The 12,205-nt window shown below is 52.5% G+C and overlaps 1 protein-coding gene across 6 annotated transcripts in view; it reads right to left on the bottom strand.

Moving 5' to 3' along the window:
* TMEM63C (transmembrane protein 63C) overlaps window positions 1–5,303 on the bottom strand; it is a 40,220-nt gene extending 34,917 nt beyond the window's left edge. For 3 of the 6 annotated variants that reach the window (XM_060181327.1, XM_060181322.1, XM_060181324.1), the window contains exons 1-2: window positions 5,159–5,303; window positions 816–937 (exon numbers count right to left, since the gene is read on the bottom strand). The gene's annotated coding sequence lies outside the window, so the exon portion shown is untranslated. Of the gene's footprint in view, window positions 1–815; window positions 938–2,097; window positions 2,154–5,158 lie in introns of those variants that run through there. The other 3 variants (XM_060181326.1, XM_016191313.2, XM_060181325.1) reach the window with 2 other exon arrangements.
* Window positions 5,304–12,205: the final 6,902 nt, after the last annotated feature.

Below are 12,205 nucleotides of genomic sequence, written 5' to 3' on the forward strand. Positions count from 1 at the left end.
AGGCTTCAGAGCAGTGATCCTAAGGACGCTCAGTGAAATGAGTTCAATGGAAGAAACCTTCAGTAGAGTCAGAGAAAACAAGGGAAATAAATCTCTTACCAGAAATCAGAAAGCTAAAGAATGCAGTAGCTGAGCTAGGAAGTAAAGTCAAGGGAGCCACCACCGGGAAGACAGAAATTAAAGACCAGGGCGGGGGTAGATAGCATAATGGTTATGCAAAGGGACTCTCATGCCTGAGATTCCGAAGTTCTAGGTTCAGTCCCCCACACCACAATAAGCCAGAGCTGTGCAGTGCTCTGGTATTTGCCTCTGTGTCTTTCCCTCTCTGCATCTCTCTCAAAAATAAAGTAAATAAAATACAAAAAATAAAAAAAAAGAAAAAAAAAGAAATTAAAGACCAAAGTGCTGGACTTGAGGAGGGGAAAGAAGAAGCCTTCAGGGAGTCGGGCGGTAGCGCAGCAGGCTAAGTGCAGGTGGTGCAAAGCACAAGGACCAGCAAAAGGATCCCTGTTCGAGCCCCTGGCTCCCCACCTGTAGGGGTGTCGATTCACAGGCGGTGAAGCAGGTCTGCAGGTGTCTGTCTTTCTCTCCTCCTCTCTGTCTTCCCCTCCCCTCTCCATTTCTCTCTGTCCTATCCAACAACGATGACATCAATAACAAGAATAATAACTATAACAATGAAAAAAGAACAAGGACAACAAAAGGGAAGACAAAACTTTTTTTAATTTAATAAAAAAAAAAGGAAAATAGCAGCAAAAAGAAAGAACTAAAAGAGTGAATGAATGGTGGTTCACATGCGAGAGGACACACATTACCATCAGCAAGGACCCAGGTTCAAGGATCTGCTTCAGAGGCAGTGGAGCAGTGCGGCAGGCGTCTCTCTCCTTCTCTCAGACTTTGCCTCTCTATCTCTGTTTCTCTGGGTCTCTCTCAACCTCTATCAAAAAAAAAAAGAAAAGAAAAGAAAAGAAAAGAAAAAGAAAAAAGAAAGAAAAGGGAAAATTGCTGCTGGGACAGTGAAGCCATATAGGCACCACACCCTGCAGTAACCCTGGTGGTGGCAAGGAAAAAAAACCCAAAGCAAATGAAGAGAATTATGAGACGACGTCACGAGCAACAACAATTAAATAATATCTGAGGTGGTCCGGGAGGTGGCGGCGCAGTAGATAAGGCACTGGACTCTCAAGCATGAGGTCCTGAGTTCAATCCTAGACAGTACATGGACCACAGTGACGTCTGGTTCTTCCTCTCTCCTCCTCTTATATTTCTCATAAATAAATAAAACCATACATATACTGTTACAGCTGAGATAACTATATAATTCTTTACAAAACAAACAGTTTGCTGACCAATGCTTTGGAAAATGCCGGAAGCCTTTAATATTGGTCTTTGCCCGTGATGCCAAAGGAGTCTGTCAGAGAGTGCTCAGAGGTGAGCAGATTACAGAGCTATAGAAATAAGACAGGCCGAGGATGCTGTGGTGAGGGGGTAGACTGTGCTTCCTTTAAAAGGAAGGGAATGGAGGGCCAGGCGGTGGTACACCTGGGTAAGTGCACACATTACAATGCTCAAGGACCCGAGTTCAATCCCCTGGTCCCCACTTAAAGGGGGAAAGCTTCACGAGTGGTGAAGCAGGGCTGCAGGTGTCTCTCAGTCTCTTTCCCTCCCTGTCTCTCCCTATCTCCCCCTCCCCTCTCAATTTCTCTGTTTCTATCCAACAATAAATAAAAAATATTTTTTTAAAAAAATGGATGACAGAAAGAGACTCTTATTTCAAAAAATAAATAAGAAATAAGAAACAAAGGTAGTGGTCCAGGAGGTGGCACAGTGGCTAAGGCACTAGACTCTCAAGCATGAGGTCCTGAGTTCGATCCCCGGCAGCACATGTACCAGAGTGATGGCTGGTTCTCTCCTCCTATCTTTCTCATGAATAAATTCTTAAAAAAAAAAAAAAAAAAAAAAGATTCCTTGCCTATTAAAAAAAAAAAAAAAAAAAAGAAAGAAACAAAGGTAATGGAGGCAGTGCGACCCACATTCAAGATGGTCTCAGGCCCTAAACAACCAAGTAAACCAGGTGAACACATCAACAATTCCCACCTTTGCAAAACAGAAATCCAGGTTGAATCTCAACCACTGCTGCCCTGGCCATCTTTGGAACTGTTTCCTTTATTTATTTAATTACTTACTTATTTTAAAATACTTTTACTTCTTTATTATTGGCTAGAAACAGAGAAATTGAGAGGTGAGCAGGAGTTAGAGAGGGAGAGAGATAGAGAGACATCTGCAGCCCCTTGTGAAGCTTCTCCCCTTCCCCCTGCAGGTGGGGACCAGGGGCTTGAACCCAGCTCCTTGTGCACTTCAATGTGAGCGCTTAAACAAGTGCGACACTGCCTGGCCCCTTTAATATGTTATTTATTTATTTTTAATTTTCAATGGGAGGTATAGAGAGGCCAGAGCCCTGCTCAGCTGGTGCTGGGATTGAACCTGGGACCTCAGAGGCTCAGGCAGGAGAGTCTTTTGCAAAACCAGTGTGCCATCTCCCCAGCCCGGAACTGTTTCCTATACACACATTCAAGCTCCTCTAAATGCCTGCACACCAAGGTGTGAAGCCATCAGTCATTGAATAAGTTCATTTTCAGCTTTAACTGCTGGTTCCAGAATGTTCCCCACAGGCCCCTCTGTGGTGCACCTGAAGCTGTCATCACTGTCCCTTGCGTCACCTAAACACCCCTTCCCTGTGATCGCCACAGAGGGGACACGTGACCAAAAAAAAGGTGATCTCACTGTCTAGCAGACTAGATGGGCTGAGCCAGTCCAAGTACATTAAAGGCTCTTAGCCCTACTCTGGCTAGAATCCAGGGAGGACTGCACGAAGGAGGCGGCATGCGGCCTAAGTGGTGAGGCTGAGGACGAGGATGGGTCTGGAAAGAGCGGGGGCCAGATGGTCCAGGGCACCAGTGATTGTCAGAGGAGTGGCGCTTTGCCAGGCTGGGGGTGTGTGGGGTTGGAAAGCAGGGAACGGTGAGAACGTGGGGTGACTTGCTAGCCTTGACATGGTCCATATGTCCGGCAGTGGGTGTGGGGCCAGCACCCTGCAGTGAGGCCCGGGCCTGCTCTGCCTCTGGGGAGAGACTCAGGTGCTCTCTGCTCCTCCCCTCCTCCCCACAGTCCTCCTGCAACATGTAGCCTGACACCCTGCCGGGGGGGGGGGGGGGTAGGGGGGAGAGCACCAGGATTATTGTGCTGGTAGTCCCAGGGCTCACCCCAAAGCTAGCAGCTGGGCACATGGGTCCCAGCCCCCTGAGGCTCCCCCCTCCTGGCCCAGTGGCAGCTTGTCTGCTGTGCAGAAGGGCAGATCAACCTCCCTGCACCCCTATCCTGGCACACCCCAATGCCCCCCTTTGCCAGCTTCTCAGTGGCCCAACAACTTTTATTTTTAGTCAGAGCAAGGTCTCCTCAGGCAAGTGCCACCTCCCAGCTCCCAGCCTGCCCGGCCCTTCAGAGACAGAGAGAACAGGAGAAACAGCATAGCATTTGCAGCCACCTGCCAGCCAAGCCATCCCCAAGGCCACAGGGCCTGCTGGGCGCTGACACCATCCTTCTGTCATCCATCATCCTTGGCATGCTGGCAGGGCCATGGGCCTGTGGCACCCGAGGGCTGCTGAACTGGGAGGGAACTGGGCTCCCCACTCGGCCTCTGCAGCCTGGCGCTGCAGTTCTCTGCCATAACAGAGTGACCGGAAGTGACAGAACAGCCTTGCTCGAAGGAGACCACGCCCGGAGTCTGGGGACTGGGCTCCCTCTGTGCAGTGAGCACCAGCTGGGGGTTCCGAGGTCCTCCCACAATGCCTAAGGGCCCCACCTGTCATGGCCTGGGCCTCTGCTCACCCTCCCTGGGACCCCAAGACAGACTGGACATACAACCTCCCAGTAGAATCCAGGAGGGTCTTGCCTCTCTTGGACCCTGCCTCGTCACCTTGGAGCTGCTGGTTCAAGCCTGTTTCCTGGAACTTCCTCCTCCCCACTGAGGACACCCAGAGCAGGCTTGGCTACCAGGGGTCAGCTTTGGGGGAGGGGCTGGAGGTTCATGGAACTCACAAACTAGGCCCTTGGGGCCAGTGAGGCAGCTCGGCTAGTAAGGCACCATCTTGGCATGCCTTGGGCCCAGGTTCAAGCCCCCAGCAACACATAGGAGGCCCTAGAGCACCAAGGGTAGCTCTGAGGCTATGGTGTCTCTCCCCTCCACTGACCCCTGACCCCCACCTAGCTGTTTCTACTTTTTTAAACATTTTTTTAAGATTTTATTTACTTATTAATGAGGAACATAGGAGGAGAGAGAAAGGACCAGGCATCACCCTGGTACATGTGCTGCCAGGGATTGAACTCAGAACCTCATGCTCGAGAGTCTGATGCTTTATCCACTGCACCACCTCCCGGACCACAGCTGTTTCTATTTTTAAGAGCTGACCTAGAGTGGTGAATCAAGCCTGAGTGAGGCCCAGGAGACACCAAAGACAAACAGATAATTGAAAGAACATTGGTCTGAGCAGGCCCTCCACCCTGGGAGGCCATCATGGGTCGGGTGAGAGGGGGTGGCTGAAGTCCCTGTGCCATGGGCCCCTCCAAGCACCCCCACAAACACAAAGCTGTTGGCACCAGTACAGAAGAGACAGCTGCTTGAGGCTCTGACAGGGCTCCCCAAATTGTGTGCCGCACCCCTCCTCCGCCACCACCACGGGGCACTGTGGGAGGGTGACCAGATCACTGCTTCCTTCTGCAAGCTGTCTTTGCAAATCATTTAACAACGTGCCCTGACTGGGAAGGGGATGGAGGGCAAGTTGGGGGCTCCTGTTACTGACACCCCCAGGAGGTGTCAGCCACACCCTACCAGCCTGGGGGGATCTGGGGGAGGCCTCACCAGTTGGCCCCATGGGCAGGGAGGGGACTCAAGAACTGGCAGCCTGGGAGGAAGGGAACACAGGAGATAAAGCAATGGACTCTCAACCATAAAGTCTCGAGTTCGATCCCTGGCATCAAAGGTGTCAGAGTGACACCCTGTTTCTCTGCCTCCCCATAAACACATCAATAAACTTACACACACACACACACACACACACACACACACACACACAGCAGCTGTGTGCCTTAGTTTCCTCACCTGAGTACCCACACGCCTGGCTCACGCTCTAAGGCTCCCCGCAGGAGAACAGCATCTGTCCCCAGAAGGAAGGAAGGAGGCAGTGAATTCAGGGGACATTCATCTCCAGGAGGGACAGACAGCAGGCAGACAGAAATCAGGCTGAGGTCTCACAGAGGTTGGCGACTGCCCCTGTGGCTGTGGGCACTGTGCCCACTGAGACAGGTGTGAGAGGAGAACCCACCCACCACCCCAGGTTTCCAGGGCCGAGGTCCCCCACAGCAGCGCCCACCCCCCAGAGTCACACACGACACCCTGAGTCACACATGGAGGAGGAAGGTGGAGCCCGGCAGTCTCAGGGGTGGGAAAATGGGGCTCTGGGAGTGGGAGTGGGGTGCACTGCAGACAGGGCAGTCTAGAGAGCATCAATGGCCTTGGCCCAGCCATGGCACCCTGGGGCCCCAGTTTCCCCCCAGGGTACCTTGAAAATTCTCTCTCTGTCTCAATCTGTCTCTCTCCACCAAGGTGGGGGTGGAGGACAGAGTCTTTCTGTGCAAGCTCATGAGAAAGGTGATTATTTGGGGGGGAGGTGCTGGGGAGGTGACACCCAGCGCAACCCCCCCCCCCCCCCCGCAAGAGCAGAGGCCCACCCCAGGCCGAGGCAGCCCTGTGGGGCGATGCTGAGGGCACTCCCACCTTCCCAGAGCCTCCAGCCCACGCTCCCCCACCCCCAGCCAGAGCTGACCCGGCCCATGCTGTCCCTCCCTGCGGCCCCCACCCCGCGGCAGTCGGGGGGAAGGGCGGTGTGGCGCAGTGTCCCCACCCCCAGGTCCAAGAGGCCCAAAGCAAGCATCCCCCACCCCATCCCAGGCCAGGCTCCGGATTCTGCTCCCCGCTCCCCGTGCACCCCCCCCCTCCGCCCTGTCCCCCCAGGGCCTGGGCGTCCGCGACGCTCCTACCTGGGGACCCCGCGGCCACTGCCCGGCCGCCCCACCTGCAAGGGACCGTCTGCAAATTCCCAGCCTCCCCGGCGGCCCCGCCCCATGCGCGGGATTGTCGCGGGGCCAGGCTCCGCCCCGGCCACAAGGACCGTCTGCAAGTTACCCTCCGCGAGCGAGACTGCAGCCCCAGCCCCCACCCCACCCAACTGCAAAACCGCAGGTCTTGCAGGCACCCCCGAACCTCCAAACCTCATCCCAGACGTGCCCCCCAGGGCTCCTTAGTCCCTCAGCCAGAGCGAGGTGACACTCGCCCCCCCAAACCCATTGCTGGTACCCAACCCGCCCCCTCCCCATGGGGGGGTGTCATGGGGTCCCCGCGCTCTACCAGCCAGAGTCGCCAAGTGTTCGTTCCGGATGACTGTGCCCAGAGCCGTGACAAGCAGCTCGGATGAGGGGACCCACTGGGAGACACGGCCCTGCAGGCCCCTCTGCTGGGGCGCTTCCCCGGCTCCAAGCGCAGCGCCCCCTGCTGGCCCGCGCACCCCACCCCAAAGGCCCAAGACCGCACCTGCCTCCCACCTGCCTCAGGAAAGCCTTGGGGGACCAGTAGTTAGATTCTGTCCGGATTCACTCACTGACTCACTCACTCACTGACTCAGTGACTCACTCACTCACTCACTCACTCACTCACTCACTCACTCACTCACTCACTCACTCACTCACTCATTCGCTCAGTCATTCACTCATTTGCTCAGTCATTCACTCATTCGCTCATTCATTCATTCATTCAGAGGGACTTTAGGATGCCTGTTGTGTAATAGCCTAGAGCTCTTATCCCTGTACTGTGCCACCTTGGGTAACTGACTTCATCTCTCTGGCTTTGCCCCTCAGCCTGCACCCCCAATCCTTTCGTTTGCCTGGCACACTCATTGCGCAGACGGGGAAAATCATCTCCATGTGGGGCAGTGAGCTGGACATGGCCCCACAGTGAGTAAGAAGGGCACAAGGACCGGAGTGGGGATCCCAGTTCGAGCCCCTGGCTCCCCACCTGAAGGAGAGTCGCTGCACAGGCGGTGAAGCAGGTCTGCAGGTGTCTATCTTTCTCTCCCCCTCTCTGTCTCCCCCTCTTCTCTCCGTTTCTCTCTGTCCTAGCCAACAATGACAACATCAATAACAACAGCAACAATAAAAAGGGCAACAAAAGGGAAAATAAATAAATATAATTTTAAAAATAATTAAAAAAACAAGAAGGGCCGTCCAGCCCTGAGTTCCCAGGCCCCCTGGACAGAGGACTCTGAGTAGGCGAGTTTGTGTGACTGCTGGCCCCAGACCTATTGGGCTGTCGGAAAAGTCACAGCGTACTTTTCTGTTTTTCTGTTCAAACGTGTCCGGACTTTCCCCACACCCTGACAGCTTGCCCTCCCCCTTTGTCACAGTGCCATCTGCACAGAGACGCCAGACTCTCAGACCCCGAACACACCCTCTGCTGGCAGCTGAGACCAGAGTGGGGCCCCAGGAAGCAGGTCTAGGAGTTGAGACTTCATTTAGTAAGTGGGGAGCCATGGGGGGTGTCTTGAGCTCTCAACAGTCCACTCTGGCTCCTAGACCGTCAGATGGGCACTGAAGGGAGAGGCATTGGGGCAGCACATTGCTCACTCAGCACAGCACACACATTGCCATGTTTGAGGGCCCGGGTTTGACCCTTCCCCCGCCCCCAGCCACCACATGGGAGCGTCTGCTGTGTTGTGTCTCCTCCTCTCACTGTCTCTTGCTCCCTGCTGCTGCCTCCGAGCCTCCATTTAGAGGGAAGAAAACTGGTTCTAGTGTGTCTGTGACTTGTCACTCACTTGCTGTCTCTCATCTTGGCAGGCCTTCCGGAATAAGCAAGGCACAGAAGGCCTCTGGGAATCCCACACAGACAGAACTGTCTCAACAGAACCAGGTGCTTTTAGTCTTAGCTGTTGTCATTGCTTGTCTGTTTTCAAAATTTCCCCTAGACCCTCTGTATGATGGTGGTGCTGGGGATTGAACCTGGGACCTCAGAGCCACAGGCAGGAAAGTCTTTCTGCAGAACCATTATGCTATCTCCCCAGCCCCTAGAACCAGGCATTTGTCCTGGGTTCAGTTCCTACCATTACTTATTGTAGAGTGATGCTCTGGTTTTCTCTCTTTCTCTTTCTCTCATTCATAGATAAGAAAATGTTTTTATTGCCACCAGGGTTACCACTGGAGTTCAGTGCCTGCCGGGCTCCACTGTTCCCAGTGGTCATTTTTTCCTCTTTTTTCTAATCAAGAATGGAGAGGAGGAGGTTGAGATGAGAGAAAAAGAGAGAGAGAGAGGCACACCTGCAGCCCTGCTCCAGTTCATGAAACATCTCATCACTGCAGGTGAGGACTGGGGTTTGAACCAGGATCCTTGCACTTGGTAATGTGTGTGCTTTACTGGGTGCTCCACCACCCAGCCCTGGGATGCTATTATCAAGACAGAATGAGATCACTACTGACACTTTTAGGGGCAGTTCAGACAGTCTAGCACCTCCTCTGTCCCCAGGAGCCAAAGCAAAACTCTTAGGCAGGGGCACCTGGGTGGTGGGGCTGAGTCCACACACGCCCATCTGTCTGTGTCTGTGGACAGAAAGGGAGACGCTTTCTCATGCCCTGGGCAGGGGAGCCCCTAAAAGTGATGGAAATTGTTTCCAGTGTCTGTGAGACCAGAAGAAGGGTGGGGAGGCTGTAATTTCAAGAAGGGATACAGCCCTGGGTCTAGGCCCAGACACAAGGTACTGAGTTCTGATTGGAAACCTCTGATTCCCAAGCATCAGAGGAGAGAGCTGGGGTCTTCTGACCAGCAGGGCACCCAGGGCAGAGGAGTGAGGCCCCATCTCCCACCCTCTGCTGGGCCAGCCTGGGGCTCCCCAGCCTCCCTCACCCTGGCCTCTGCCCAGGGCCTCACTCACCAGGAAGGGGATGCTTTCTAGCAGCCTCTCTCACTGGGACACCTCACCTGGAAAAAGGGAGAGACTGGGCTGCAGGGATTTCTCTGGCCTCCACCACTAACAGCCACCAATATGGGCAACGTCTGGTGACGTCACAAAGGGGGTCTGTCACCGTGGTTCTACTGTGCTGCCATGACTCTGGCAGGCTGGTGAGGGGAGCGGGGGGTCCCCCAGAGGAACAAACAGACATGGGGTCTGAGCCTGGATTCACAGCCTCACTGCCACTCTGTCTCACGCTGGACACATGGCCCCCATGGTCACGGGATCACATCACTCAGGGTACTTAGCTCCAGGAGGTAGCTCACGCTTTAAAGCACTCATCTTACCACATGTGAGACCCTGGGTTCAAGCCCCAACACCCCACAGGAGCACCAAGGTGCCAAGGGACACACCACAGGGATGGTGGAGTGATATTATGATGTCTCACCCTCTCTGTCTTCCTCAACTTAAAAAAAAGATCTTCATGTTGATGTTTTATTGAGGAGATCTGTCTGTCCCCCTTCCCAAGCAGATTCTCATGGGATAGAAGTGCTCTTTTCCAGGGGTTGGGTGGTGGCACAGTGGGTTAAGCGCATGTGGCGCAAAGCTCAGGGACCGGTGTAAGGATCCCGGTTCGAGCCCCCGGCTCCCCACCTGCAGGGAAGTCGCTTCACAGGCGGTGAAGCAGGTCTGCAGGTGTCTGTCTTTCTCTCTCCCCCTCTCTGTCTTCCCCTCCTCTCTCCATTTCTCTCTGTCCTATCCAACAACAAATTGTGTCAACAAGGGCAATAATAATAACCACAACGAAGCTACAACAAGGGCAACAAAAGGGGGAAAAATGGCCTCCAGGAGCGGTGGATTCATGGTGCAGGCACCGAGCCCAGCAATAACCCTGGAGGAGGGAAAAAAAAAAAAAGAAGTGTTCTTTTCCTCACAGACCCAGTTCCAGCCTTCAGTTCCCACATGCAGAGGAGCAGGGCTGCAGGTGTCTCTCCCTCTCTCTCTCTCTCTCTCTCTCTTCCCCTCTCTCCCTCTCTTTCTACTACTATAAAAATGAAAGAAAGAAGGAAGGAAAAAAAAAGAAGAGGAAAGAAAAGAAACAGCTAGCAGGAATGGTGAATCTGTACAGACAGCAAGGGCCAGAAAGTAACCCTGGTAGGAAAACACCAGCAATGGTAATAGTATAACATTATCTTTTTATTTTATTTCTCTATTATTTATTTATTTTGCCTCCAGGGTTATTGCTGGGACTCAGTGCTACGAATCCACTGCTCCTGGTGGCCATTTTCTTTTCATTCTATTGGATAAGACAGAGAAATTAAGAGGGGAGGGGAAGATACAGAGGGAGAGATACAGACACCTGCAGACTTGCTTCACTGCTTGTAAAGTGACCTCCTGCAGGTAGGGAGCCGGGGGCTTGAACTGGGATCCTTGTGTGGGTCCTTGTGCTTCGTACTATGAGCTTAGCCTGGTGCACCACTGCTAGGCCCCCTTGTCTGTCTTTTTGTAACAGTTTTAAAGACTGTATTTAAAAAAAAATAGATGTTTCAATTATCTTCCCTGTTTTATGGCCTTTTCAGCTAAACAAAGCTTTGGATTTTAATTTAGTAGAATTATTCTCTTTTTTAAACAATATTCCCAACTGTGAGAACTTGAAGCTATTCTTCTCTGTTCTCTTCTAAAAGTTGAAAGGTTAGGGGCCAAGTGGTGATATGCCTGGCTGAGCACACACATTACCATGTGCAAAGAGCCGAGTTCAAGCCCCAGTCCCCACAGCAGGGCTGCCTATGTCTGTCTCTCTTCCTCTTTTGGCCCCCTTTGCTCTTGACTTCTCTGTGTCTCTATCCAGTAAATACAATATTATTTAAAAGTTGAAAGTTTTTCTTGTCCTGCTTTATACCTTACCACCAAATTGCAGATGCTATCATGACACCATCCTGACTTTCCTGGGCAGACAACCTCACCCATATGTCCTGGAACCTTCCCTCCCCAGAGCCCTGCCCCAGTAGGGACAGACAGACACAGGCTGGGGGTGTGGATTCACCTGCAAACACCCATGTCCAGCAGAGAAGCAATGACAGAAGCCAGAACTCCCACCTTCTGCACCCCCAAAAAACTTTTGAGCCATACTCCCAGGAGGGGAGAAATGATAGGGGGGAAGATGACCAGAGAGAGGGCTCTGAGCTTCAAATCCATCAGAACCCAGGAAGAGAAGAGAGGGGAAAGAAAGGACATTTGGAAGTAGTAACAGACGTAGGTGTGACTTGGAAAGGAAGAGAGGACATGACCCTGGAAAAAGTGGACAAATATATATAAATATAGACAGTCATAGAAATAATTGTCAACACCTATCTATGACCTTGGCAGAACTGCTGCAGTTTCTAGTGGAGGGACTGAGGACACAGAATGCTGGTGGTGGGAAGGGTGTGGAATTATACCTGCTATCTTCACATTTTTTAAATCACTAATAAAATTAAAATAAGCAACAACAACAAAAAAAGGCCGAAAGGCTTTCTGCATTTGATGTATCTGTCAAAAATCTGCATCAAGGATCGTTGATAAGGAAAAGCAGCAACTCAACTCCAGGGAACTCACCAAAGTGCAGTCACCTGGGAGGTTTAATCTCAAAAAACAAACAGCTGAGTCCCGGCGAGCGCACTGGAGGCATTTTAAAATAGACTGTTTTTGAGACAAACAAACAAAAAAACTGAGCAGAAGGTAGAGTCCCCTGCAGCCTCTTCCATAGGCAGGACGGGGCATTCCTTGCAGCGGGAGGTCACCCCGATGTCATTGTCACCCCAGCCTCCTGCTCCTGATGGCTCAGTCTCTGTGCTGTGTGACCTGGGGGTTTTGACAAATGGGTAATAAGGCAGATCCCGAATGACAGCGTCACAAGAGTGCTCCCTATAAGGCCTCTCTCTGGAGGTGGTGCAGTGGGTTAAGAGCTGGACTCTCAAGTTCATTCCCCCAATCGTGCAATGCCTGGGCACTGGTGGGGCACCAGTTCACCAGGGGAAGCTCCACAAATGGCGGAGCAGTGCTGTTTCTCTCTGTTTTTTTTTTTTTTCCCCTCCAGGGTTATTGCTGGGGCTTGGTACCTGCACCGCAAATCCACTGCTCCTGGCAGCCATATTTTTTCCATTGTTGTTATT

Source organism: Erinaceus europaeus, chromosome 22 (genome assembly GCF_950295315.1).
Source record: "Erinaceus europaeus chromosome 22, mEriEur2.1, whole genome shotgun sequence".
Classification (NCBI taxonomy): domain Eukaryota; kingdom Metazoa; phylum Chordata; class Mammalia; order Eulipotyphla; family Erinaceidae; genus Erinaceus; species Erinaceus europaeus.